Source organism: Bufo bufo, chromosome 1, assembly GCF_905171765.1.
Source record: "Bufo bufo chromosome 1, aBufBuf1.1, whole genome shotgun sequence".
Lineage (NCBI taxonomy): Eukaryota > Metazoa > Chordata > Amphibia > Anura > Bufonidae > Bufo > Bufo bufo.
Window position 1 is genome coordinate 685,667,087 of NC_053389.1, and position 13,282 is coordinate 685,680,368.

A 13,282-nucleotide genomic window follows, 5' to 3' on the forward strand; every position below is an offset into this window, starting at 1 on the left:
GCCGCAAGTTCGCTGTGCATGGAGCGGCTGAAGACAACTAGCATGTCTTTTATCATGCTACCAGTGGCTACATCGTCAGTTGTAGGATAATCTATTAGAGACGGGGTATCCCGTTCACTCACCCCCGCTGGTGGTAATGCGTCTCCGTGGAGCCGCGGCTTTTGCTTCGGTGGGCTCTGGCAGGGGGAGCCATCTCTGTCGCGAGGACTGAAGAAGCTGTGCCGGACAGGCGAGCTCGTCTCCGGTGGAGTCAAGGAGGACTCGGTTGGAGGAGGTAAGCGTGTCGGGGAGGATTGGGAGGTAAGCAGACTCTTTCGCTGAGGTGGGGAAACAGTTGGTGAAGCCGGATCCGCAGAGCCTGAGGAGCGCGTGGAGGCCGGCGAGCCCGCGCCATCTTAGTCCCTCAGTCTCTCCACAAAGAAGTCCAGTTTCCCTTGCTTCTTTATCGATTTTTTGCCCCTCGTCATCATGGGAGCCAGGAGGGAGGTTAGTGCGGTAAAGTCAGCGGTCTGATGTAGGTGCCAACTCGCTGTAGCTATGCAGTCGCTAGATAGGGCTCGGGAGCTCACAGCTCAGGCAGCCATCTCACTCGGCAGGCAAACCACGCCCCAAACTTTCAATTTTTAATACTTGGTTGCAAATCCTTTGCAGTCAATTACAGCCTTAAGTCTGGAATGCATAGACATCACCAGACGCTGGGTTTCATCCCTGTTGATGCTCTGCCAGGCCTCTACTGCAACTGTCTTCAGTTCCTGCTTGTTCTTGGGGCATTTTCCCTTCAGCAAGTGAAATGCATGCTCAATCAGATTCAGGTCAGGTGATTGACTTGGCCATTGCATAACATTCCACTTCTTTCCCTTAAAAAACTCTTTGATTGCTTTTGCAGTATGCTTTGGGTCATTGTCCATCTGCACTGTGAAGCGCCGTCCAATGAGTTCTGAAGCATTTGGCTTAATATGAGCAGATAATATTGGCCGAAACACTTCAGAATTCATCCTGCTGCTTTTATCAGCAGTCACATCATCAATAAATACAAGAGAACCAGTTCCATTGGCAGCCATACATGCCCACGCCATGACACCACCACCACCACCATGCTTCACTGATGAGGTGGTATACTTAGGATCATGAGCAGTTCCTTTCCTTCTCCATACTCTTATCTTCCCATCACTCTGGTACAAGTTGATCTTGGTCTCACCTGTCCATAGGATGTTGTTCCAGAACTGTGAAGGCTTTTTTAGATGTCATTTGGCAAACTCTAATCTGGCCTTCCTGTTTTTGAGGCTCACCAATGGTTTACATCTTGTGGAGAACCCTCTGTATTCACTCTGGTGAAGTCTTCTCTTGATTGTTGACTTTCACACACATACACCTACCTCCTGGAAGATTCTTGATCTGGCCAACTGCTGTGAATGGTGTTTTCTTCACCAGGGAAAGAATTCTTCGGCCATCCACCACAGTTGTTTTCCGCGGTCTTCCGGGCCTTTTGGTGTTGCTGAGCTCACCGGTGCATTCCTTCTTTTTAAGAATGTTCCAAACAGTTGTTTTGGCCACGCCTAATGTTTTTGCTATCTCTCTGATGGGTTTGTTATGTTTTTTCAGCCTAATGATTGCTTGCTTCACTGATAGTGACAGCTCTTTGGATCTCATCTTGAGAGTTGACAGTAACAGATTCCAAATGCAAATAGCACACTTGAAATGAACTCTGGACCTTTTATCTGCTCATTGCAATTGGGATAATGAGGGAATAACACACACCTGGCCATGGAACAGCTGGGAAGCCAATTGTCCCATTACTTTTGGTCCCTTAACAAGTGGGAGGCACATATGCAAGCTGTTGTAATTCCTACACCGTTCACCTGATTTGGATGTAAATACCCTCAAATTAAAGCTGACAGTCTGCAGTTAAAGCACATCATTTCATTTCAAATCCATTGTGGTGGTGTACAGAGCCAGAAATGTTAGAATTGTGTCGATGTCCCAATATTTATGGACCTGACTGTATATATCTCTCTGTTTGGGAGACCTTTCTTTAGTTACTGGGGGTCTCGTGATATTGTGTGGGAACTACTGTCTGAATTCAAGGGTTGCCGCTGAGCGAGAGGTTTTTGATCAGTCACTGCAAAAAGGGCTTTGTGTGCTGTTCAGCTTGACTATATAGAATAATATAGGCAAAGGAAAGTGAGTTGATGAGCTTTTTTTTAAGGAGACAAGGTGATTTATATATCACCTGGGCATACCAATAGCTGTGTGAGTTTCCACTCCAGGTCAATTGGAAGCCCTATCCCGTGGTCAGGTCACTATTCAGAGCCAAAACCGAGGCTGGTATATCTCATTAGGAGTTTCTGAGGGTCGCTGTGTGTCGGCAAGAGCCCTTTTCCTCACGCTGCTACTCCTTTTCCTGAGGTCTAACTAGGGTGAACGGAGTCCGTGTGTCGGTGCCAGAAACCCTAGGGCAACTCAGAGGCGAACGAAGGGGAGTAGCAGCAGTCCAGGCATGTGTCACAGGACACTGTAGGTGGACGCACCTACTTTTAGAAGGCTCGAGCATGGGTGTAGGGAAATCTAGGGACCAGAAGGGTACCACTTCTGACTATAGGACAGCAAAGCAGCACATGAAATCCAGCTATGGAGGAGGAGTTGTTAAGCCCCTCAAAGATTGGCACCAATGGACTGTAGGTTCAGAGTGGACCATCCCCAAAGAAGGGACATTTGAGGTCTGGATTTGGGAAAAGTTTGTCTGTGATTTCCCCACTAGACTCCAAAGCCATGGTTCCCTTCAGAAGGCAGAACTGTGGCTGCACGAATCCATCGAGCTCCAGCAACAGGGTATTCAAAAGTCCCAGACAGTGCGAACTAACACTGTCATGTACCCCCGTTCAACTAAAACTACAGAGTCCAATAAAAGCAGGGATGAGACCGATCTGCAGGCAGGCTTAAACCTACTGGCTACACAGGCCATACCAGCAGCCTCAGCCACTCTGTCTCCATCTCCACCACCAACTCAGGGACCGGCAACCGATGTCTCTGATAAAACGGATTACCGACACCTTGGGAAATCCAATTTAGTCACACTATGTGAAGCCAGAGGCATCTCCATAATCAATAAACCCAAACCAGAGTGCATAGCGGCCTTAGAAAGGGATGATTTCCAACAGTTGAGGGCCAGACTCAGGGAGGTTTATGGAGTCATGTTTGATGGTAGTCGGAGACTACTCATTACCAAATTGTGGCAATTAGATGCAAGCCTGAACAGGCAAACACCTCCGGTTGAACCGACTCCTAGAGCCCCGGACTCTGAGCCAACAGCTAGTCCTCGAAAAATAGAGCCTTTGTATCCGTCTTTGGCCAATCTGGGGGAAACAGTGACTGTGGCAGAGCCTCTCCAACCCCTTCCAGCGACCTACCACCTTCTAAGAGGCCTCCCGCTGAGGCTGGTCCACCTCCCGGGGTGTTTCCAGTCCGGGTACAAGAATGTTAGGGACCCCCCCAGACAAAACACTACGAGCCGTATCACCTGGCACGTACCTTTTACCGCAGGGGAGATCAGGGAGATCTTGAATGACCTCCCGGATCACAGGACTAATCCGCGTGGGTTTGCCAAGAAAATGAATGTCAATCAGCTGAGCTATGGGATGAGTGGAGCAGATTGTGCACGCATTCTCAGAGCCGCTGTAGGTGAAAATGTTGCAGATGACATCATTTCCAGGTGTGGTATAACCACACATGAGCAACTCACAACGTGGGGTAAGGAGTTTTGCAAACACTTGACAGACAAAATGCCTACCATGTACAGTGTTGTGTCCCCCTTCCAGTTCATGGCAACAATCCAGGCCATAGAACTGGACTTGCATGCAAGGAAGGAGGTCAAGTCGGCCAAAATCATGACAGCATTTGAGTTAATTGCCCAGAGTAACCATCCTAGGCAAAGGAGAAACAAAGGGAATAAATATCCTAGTCTTGTCTGTTTCCTTTGCCGTCAGAGAGGTCATGTAGCACGCCACTGTCCAGAGTATGAGGAGGACCAGGATTCTCCCAAACCTAGTAAGACCACCCCTGACAGGCCCTATGCACATAAAACAAACCCAGGGAAATCGTACCGCAATATGGATGGCCCTCCGGGAACCTACCATTTCATCACCGATCCCGTACATACCCAGAACATAGGAGCTGTTACACAGTCCAACAGCTCAGCCTGCTAGGGAAACGGAAAACCAGTGTCAGCTCATGTCAATCTGTTTCTTGAGGAATTGCCATACCCTCTATCCTGCCTCATTGACACCGGCGCAGCCAGAACGGTCCTAAAAACCCAAGACCTCAGAGGCAGGATTCCACTTTCTGGCAAGACTACCCCAACTGTTGGACTTACAGGTCAATCAGTGACTCTCAGAGAGACTAAACCATTGCACTCTAAGGTAGGCCAACACACAGAAGCAGTTAGATCTTTGTTGATCTCAGATGATGTCTAGAGATGTTGCGAACATAAAATTTTCCGTTCGCGAACCGGACGAACTGCCATAGAATTTAATAGGCAGGTGAAACCCACAGGGACTCTTTCTGGCCACAATAGTGATGGAAAAGTTGTTTCAAGGGGACTAACACCTGGACATGGCATGACGGAGGGGGATCCATGGCAAAACTCCCATGGAAAATTACGTAGTTGAAGTCGGGTTTTAATCCATAAAGGGCATAAATCACCTCACATTCCTAAATTGTTTGGAATAACGTGCTTTAAAACATCCAGTGTGTGTATACGTTCAGGTATGATGTTGTATCGATCAGGAAGTGCAAGGGTTACGCCCGCTTCACAGTGACAGACCAAACTCCCCGTTTAACGCACCGCAAACAACCACAAACAGTCCATTTGCACAACCGCCAACTCCCCATTTGCGCAAGGTTGGATACCAAGCTAGCCATGTCCCGTTCCTTGTCCTCACTGACGTCATTGAAGGTCTCTTCCCCCACCCAGCCACGTACAACACCAAGGGTCCCTGAAAGGTGACAACAAGCCCCCTGGGACGCCTGCTGTGGTTGGTCTTCCACCTCCTCAAAGCCACCTTCCTCCTCTGACTCCTCTTCTTCAGACTCCTCTCTCTGCGTTGCTGCAGGTCCAGCAATCGACGACGACAAGGCTGCTTCTGGTGGTGATTGTGACCACAACTCTTCCTCTTCATGCTCATCTACGGCCTGATCCAGCACACTTCGCAGGGCACGCTCCAGGAAGAAAACAAATGGGATGATGTCGCTTATTGTTGCCTTCAGTGCGACTGACTAGGTTTGTCACCTCCTCAAAAGGATGCAAGAGCATACAGGCATTGCGCATGAGCGTCCTAGCACCCCGGTCATACAAATACTCGTTGACGTCTTTTTCTGGTTGGAGCAGGCGGTCGAACATTAGGAGTGTTAATTTCCAACGTGTCGGGCTGTCGCAAATCAAGCGCCTCACTGGCATGTTGTTTCACTGCTGAATATCTGAAAAGTGCGCCATGGCCGTGTAGGAACGCCTGAAATGGCCACACACCTCCCTGGCCTGCTTGAGGACGTCCTGTAAGCCTGGGTACTTATGCACAAAGCGTTGTACAATCAGATTCAACACATGTGCCATGCACGGCACATGTGTCAACTTGCTCAAATTCAATGCCGCCAACAAATTGCTTCCGTTGTCACACACCACTTTGCCGATCTCCAGTTGGTGCGGAGTCAGCCACTGATCCACCTGTGCGTTCAGGGCGGACAGGAGTGCTGGTCCGGTGTGACTCTCTGCTTTCAGGCAAGTCAACGCCAAGACAGCGTGACACTGTCGTATCCGGGATGTGGAATAGCCCCTGGGGAGCTGGGGGGGTGCAGTTGATGTGGAGCAAGACGCAGCAGCAGAAGAGGACTCAGCCGAGGAGGTTATCGAAGAGGATGGAGTAGGAGGAGTAGAGGAGGTGGCAGCAGGCCTGCCTGCAAGTCGTGGCGGTGTCACCAACTCCTCTGCAGAGCCACGCATTCCATGCTTGGCAGCCGTCAGCAGGTTTACCCAATGCGCAGTGTAGGTGATATACCTGCCCTGACCATGCTTTGCAGACCAGGTATCAGTGGTCAGATGGACCCTTGACCCAACACTGTGTGCCAGACATGCCATGACTTCCTTTTGCACAATAGAGTACAGGTTGGGGATTGCCTTTTGCGGAAAAAAAATTCGGCCGGGTACCTTTCACTGCGGTGTCCCAATAGCTACAAATTTTTTGAAGGCCTCAGAGTCCACCAGCTTGTATGGTAAAAGCTGGCGGGCTAAGAGTTCCGACAAGCCAGCTGTCAGATGCCGGGCAAGGGGGTGACTCTGTGACATTGGTTTCTTACGCTCAAACATTTCCTTGACAGACACCTGACTGTGGGCAGATGAGCAGGAACTGCTCAAGGTGAGAGAGGGAGTGGCGGATGGTTGAGAGGGGGCAAGGAGGACAGCAGTGGTTGACGTGGCTGAAGATGCTGGACCAGGAGGAAGATGGTGGCTTTGAGTTTGTGTGCTGCTTGTACTCATCATCATGTGTTGATCCCATAGGCGTTTGTGATGTGAGATCATGTGCCTTCGCAAAGCAGTTGTACCTATGGGTGTTGGATTTCCCACGACTCAGTTTCTTTTGGCACAGGTTGCAAATGGCATCGCTGTTATCAGAGGCAGACACACAAAAAAAAAGCCACACTGCTGAGCTTTGCAATGACGGCATTCTGGTGGTGGCAACAGCATGCATTGATTGGCGTGCTGTCTGGCTGACCCCGGGTGCCGATACATGCTGTCTGACTGTGCCACTAGCTCCTTGCGACGACCTCCTCCTGCTTCCAAATCGTCTCCTCCTCCTCTGTCTCCCCATCTGAACTTTCCCCCTGTTCTTCTTCTCTTCGAGCTGGCACCCACGTGACATCCACGGACACATCGTCATGATCAACCGCTTCACTTGTATCTGACAACTCAGCAAAGGAAGCAGCAGCGAGTACAACATCATCATCATACCGTACATCCATGTGTGTAATGCTGCCAGACTGAGACATATCCCTGTTATCTACATCCTCTGGCAATAATGGTTGCGCATCACTCCTTTCTTCCAACTGATGTGTAAATAACTCCTCTGACAGATCAAGTGAAGCAGCTGTGGTGCTAGTGTTGGTGGTCGCGGCAGGCGGGCGAGTTGTAACTTGAGAGGTGCCCGAAGCTGAGCTGGAGGAGGATGGTGCGTCAAGGTTCCGAGCGGAAGCTGTAGCAGATTGGGTGTCCTGTGTTAGCCAGTCAACTATGTCCTCAGAACTTTTCGAGTTCAGGGTACGTGGCCTCTGAACACTGGGCATTATTCTAGGGCCAAATGGAATCACAGCACCACGACCACAACGGCCCCTGCGGGGTGGCCTGCCTCTGCCTGTAATTTTTTTTAGATTAGTTGTACTATGCGTGCAAGCTACTGTGACACCAGATATGAGTGGCACTGTGCACTGGCAGTAGTTGGCACAGTACACGCTGTAGGCCTGAAACACACGCTTGCAGGCAACTAACTGCTATTATATTACAGTCAAAATTGTTTTTTTTTGTTTTTTGTTTTTTTTTATATAATCAACTGCACTGGTGACACTGTGCACTTGCAGGGCCTGAAACACACACGCTTGCAGGCAACTGACTGCTATTATATTACAGTCAAAATTGTTTGTTTGTTTTTTAATGTAATCTACTGTGACACCAGATATGAGTTGCACTGGTGACACTGTGCACTTGCAGGGCCTGAAGCACACACGCTTGCAGGCAACTGACTGCTATTATATTACAGTCAAAATTGTTGTTGTTTTTTTTAATGTAATCTACTGTGACACCAGATATGAGTTGCACTGGTGACACTGTGCACTGGCAGGGCCTGACACACACGCCTGCAGGCAACTGCAATTAGATTACAGAGGGGGGGGAAAAAAAGCAGACTGATGTACTAGCCCTAAAAAGGGCTTTTTGGGGTGCTGTCAGGATGCTGTCCTTACAGCAGAGATAAGATGAGTCTTTCAGGACTGGAGTGGACACTGAATACACTGGCCTAGCTATCGATTTCCCTAATAAATCATCAGCAGCTACACTGTCCCTCCTCTCACTAAGACTGCAGCTTCCGAATGAATCTAAAATGGATGCTGTCCAGGAGGTGGGAGGGTCTGGGAGGGAGGGTATGCTGATGATTGGCTGGAATGTGTCTGCTGACTGTGAGGTACAGGGTCAAAGTTTGCTCAATGATGACGAATAGGGGGCGGACCGAACATCGCATATGTTCGCACGCCGCGGCGAACGCGAACAAGCTATGTTCGCTGGGAACTGTTCGCCGGCGAATAGTTCGGGACATCTCTAATGATGTCCCTATTAACCTTTTGGGGGCAGACATTCTGTCGGAAATTCAGGCCAAAATCTCCTATACCTCGGAGGGTGTTGTGGTTACTAGTGCACTCACAGACGAGCTGCTGTGTGCAGTGGTGGCAGTTCCGTATACTGGAGAACCTGGCAGCTTTGTGCCCCTGGACGTACTGGCCGAGGTAGATCCTAAACTTTGGGCGGTTGACAAGTATGACGTCGGCCTGCTGCCGGTACCTCCAGCCACTATACGGATTGCCCTCGGTTGCGCATTACCGCAGTACCCGCTGAGTGTAGCGCAGATGGACAGCCTCAAAATCCAGATCAACAGGTATCTCCAAATCGGGGTCTTGAACCCAACCCAATCCCCATGTAACACTCCTCTATTTCCAGTGGCAAAGAAATCAGCCAAGGGCCAGGAAGTCACTTACCGACTGGTCCACGATCTCAGAGCCATTAACAAAATCATTGTCAGTGATGCCCCGTTAGTGCCTAATCCTCACACATTACTTGCTTCCATCCCTTCTAAGGCTTTGTACTTTAGTGTCATCGACTTGTCCAATGCCTTTTTCTCTGTACCACTGGATCCCCAGTGTCAATATCGCTTTGCTTTTTCATTCCAGGGTAAACAACTTACATGGACCCGGTTACCACAAGGGTCCATGACTAGCCCGTCGGAATACAGTTGTAAGCTAAAGGTGGTATTAGATCAGTGGGTGCCAGAGGATCCGGAGGTCGCCCTATTGCAATATGTGGACGATTTGTTGGTTTGTTGCCCGCATAAGGAGTCATGCTATAGGCATACCATCTCGTTGCTTAACCACCTGGCATCCACTGGGAATAAGGCTAGCAAGGAGAAATTGCAGTTTTGTATGGAGAAGGTTACTTTTCTAGGCCACTGTATCTCAAAAGGAACCCGACATTTGACAATGCAACGGATACAGACTCTCAGATACTTTACTCGACCTCGTAATGCCCGACAGTTGAGAGCCCTTCTAGGTCTAATCAATTATATCAGAGATTGGATCCCTAACCTCTCATCCAAACTGGATCCTCTCTATACTTTTCCGTCACAAACACCATTTCAATAAACTGATGAAAACCCTCCAGGATCTGATCCAGGAATTTTCTAGAGCCCCGGCACTAGGTATTCCCAACTACAACCTACCCTTTTCCCTTTTCTGTCATGAAAGTAAAGGGCATGCCACTGGGGTACTGACCCAATTACACGGATCCAGGTATAGACCCATCATGTACATTTCAACTGAACTGGATCCGGTCATCAAAGGCTCACCTGGGTGCGCCCGAGCTGTAGCCGCCTACGCTGTACTATTGCACAAAGTAGGTGATATCGTTTTAGATTCCCCTTTGACCCTTTTCACCCCATACTCTGTCCAAGAGATCCTTAACCAGGTCCAAACCAAACATCTTTCGGCCGCCCGTTTGACCAAATATGAAGTGGCTCTCCTCACCCTTACTAACCTTACACTAAGATGATGTACCATCCGCAATCCTGCATCTCTTCTCCCGACCCAATCAGACTCGGAAGAAGAGAGGGGGAACGAATGGATTGCCACTGACGTTCAGGGAGATATGTGAGGCTCTCCACATCAATCAGGGTCTCCATACTCCTTATCATCCCCAAAGCAGTGGCAAGGTGGAGAGACTCTATCAAGAACAAGATCTCTAAGATCTCTGCCGAAACGGGTAAACCGTGGCCCGAGTGTTTGTCCATTGCTCTCTACTCTGTGCGCAATGCACCAAGACGGCCTCATAGGCTGTCCCCATATGAGATTCTGTTCGGGAGTAGACCAAAGATGGGGTTGTACTTTCCCCAGCAGCTGTCATCTTTACATTCTCAGCTGACTGGGTATATGCAGTCTCTTCAACGGGAACTCCAAAAGATACACCAGAGCGTTTATGAATCTATTCCTGATCCAGAATCTATAACTGGTTTGCATCCCATACAACCAGGCGATTCGGTGGTCGTTAAAAAACATCAACGCCAGGGACTGGAGGCGAGATATACCGGGCCGTACCAGGTTCTACTTACAACACCAACCTCCCTCAAGGTCGAGGAACGTGACGGATGGATCCATGCCAGCCAATGCAAGAAACTACTGGACCACAAAGCGCAATAATCAGGTACCTCGTATTCCTTTATTCTTTCTGTCTAATGCACTTTGGAAAGTGTTATGAGGAGTCACATCCAAATTTGTTATTCAGAATGCATTTGCAGTTAGCAAAGACGGAAAATAGATCCAACTGCTGGGTGTGCTCCAAACCACCTCCGGGTCAGAGCCTCCCGGCCATGGCGGCAGTTCATGCCCTTTATGACATCAGGGTGGGCATGAGAAAAATCAACCCTTTAGGTAAATCTATGGAGCGTCACCTATCCATAGAGTTCAACTATACATTCAAGATGAAGGTTGGAACCCCTTTAAAGGTCTGGGGGGGCTTCGGTGATATGTTGTTCTCTATAGGATCGTGGCTTAAGGAAATAGGAGTGTATGTCCTGTTACTGCTGTGCTTTCTATTTCTTTTCTATGTGGCGGTGAGAATGACCTGCTGCTTGATGAATCGAGTTGCGAGGAGCCGTTCAGAGGACCACGTTATGATCGCAGAGAACCATCACCTGGAGCAACCGGATTCTTACTCCAGGAGGACCAACCCAAGAATAAACACCGCATTTTAAGGAACCGTCATGGAGAATCACCCTCCCTTTTGAAGGCATTTCTTTATTAGAGACACTTTAGAAACTTTTTACTGTCACCACCCTTGCCGGACGTTGCGGTCAAGCAACCGAAGAGGCCCAAGAATGATAGGCCAGGTTCTTCTTCTTAGTTCATCTGTAGTGTAGCATGTTCCCCTTTACATGTTTATTCCCTTTAGAGGTCTGGTTTAAGTGATTGTAGTGTTAGGAAGCCTCTGAAATGACGACATATGGCGAAAAAGGGGGAACTGTTGTGGAAAAATTATTGGTCGCCGTATGATCGCCATCTATCCTATGGAGATGCGCAGATTCGTTCGCACTCGCGTTCGCATCTGCGCAGAGACTTTCGCACGATGGTCTGGTCGTCCCGACCTGTAGCTGATTTGTGCCCGGCCTGGTATTACTGCAGGATACCAGTGTCATAGCGCCGGCTGAGGCAGGAGGAATGGGGACCGTCGAGTGAGGGTTTCTTCATCCACGAGGATAAGCACGGCAACGGAAAGGGTGCGAATAAGTGTGCGAACGCGCGAACAAAATTTTGGGCGATCATTCACATGTTCGCCAGCCAATCACTTCATACCATAAACTGTCTCCTCATTGGTCATAATTGTAAGACCGCCTTCCAGCCAATCACTTCATACCATAACCTGTCTCCTCATTGGTCATGATTGTAAGACCTCCTTCCAGCCAATCACTTCATACCATAACCTGTCTCCTCATTGGTCATGATTGTAAGACCGCCTCCCATCTTCTGGTATAAATAAACTACGCCTAGTCGTTGGAAGCAGGCACATTATTGGAACCTACTTGAGAACGTCTCTGTGATGTTATTTTGGAGGAATTGCGCACACATCAATGCACACTACACCAAGGATTTCCCGATTGTACTTCTGGCGGTCGTTTTCAGTTGTGAGAACGAGACAAAGGAGCACACGGCGATATCACCTCATAACCTACATTTAAAATAAAATGAATTACATAAATCATAAGTGAGAATAAAGTGCAGCGAAGTCAATAGTCACTGTTAGTAGCCAACAAAATATCTGACACACATTTTGCCCTAGTGCTTCGTCTGGAGCCACGAAGCACTACAGCAATAAGCGCATCGTTGTTTTCGGGACTACTAACGGTGACCATTGACTTTGTTGCACTTTATTCTCACTTCTGATTTATGTAATTCATTTAGGTTATGGACATAATATATAAAAAAAAAAAATTATTGCACTTTGCTATCGATATGGTTATATATTATGTCTAAATATGCACTTTTTATTCCAATGTTCTTTGTTACATCATATTATATTTTTGAATCATGTAATAAAATTTATTAATCTACTTCATGAAATATTTCTTTGGGTCTTGCGCATATTTTATATTGGTTACAGTGTAGTTGTGTTGAATATTCTGAAGCTTAAATTCAATAATTAAATTTAAAAATTATTTTTGTTTGTCCATCTTGCATTTGTTGTAAAAAAAAAAATTTTTTGCTGTTAATTCGTTTGTCTGTTACTGCTATGCCTGCACATGAAAAGTGTACCACATCTGGCATTTGTCACACATCATTGCTTCCTTAGAATACAGGTGACACATGCAGAACATTGTCAAACGAACTTTGTTCATTTTAGTTTTTTTGTTCCGATGGCAAGAATGGAAAGAGTTCCAGCTTTTTTGATCTAGGCAAAAAAAACAAATGTTGCCTCATCTTGTCTTGTTCAAAGCAAATTGTACATGGGTCCAGCTTATTTGCCTATGCCAAACAATTTGCAATAGCAAATAAACCACAGTCATTTCCACCCTCCTGTTTTTGGCTACAGATGTAATTAACAGTCACTACTTTATCTACCCCTGTAAATAGTGGAGCATACATCTTTATAAGTTGTTCTCGAATACTCTCTGCAATCCCCGAAAATGGTAGCGAGTAGGGTTGAGCGAACCCGACTCGTAAACTTTGGATTCGTACCGAACTTTAGGATTTTTGGACCCCGGACCCGAACATTTCAGTAAAAGTTTGGGTTCGGGTTCGGTGTTTTCTTGGCGCTTTTTGAAAGGCTGCAGAGCAGCCAATCAACAAGCGGTTAACTGTCTGAGCTTAGAAGCCATCACAGCCATGCCTACTAATGGCATGGCTGTGATTGGATAGTGTAGCATGTGACCCAGGCTCTATATAAGCTGGATTCACATAGCGCTGCACATCACTCTGCTCTGATTAGTGT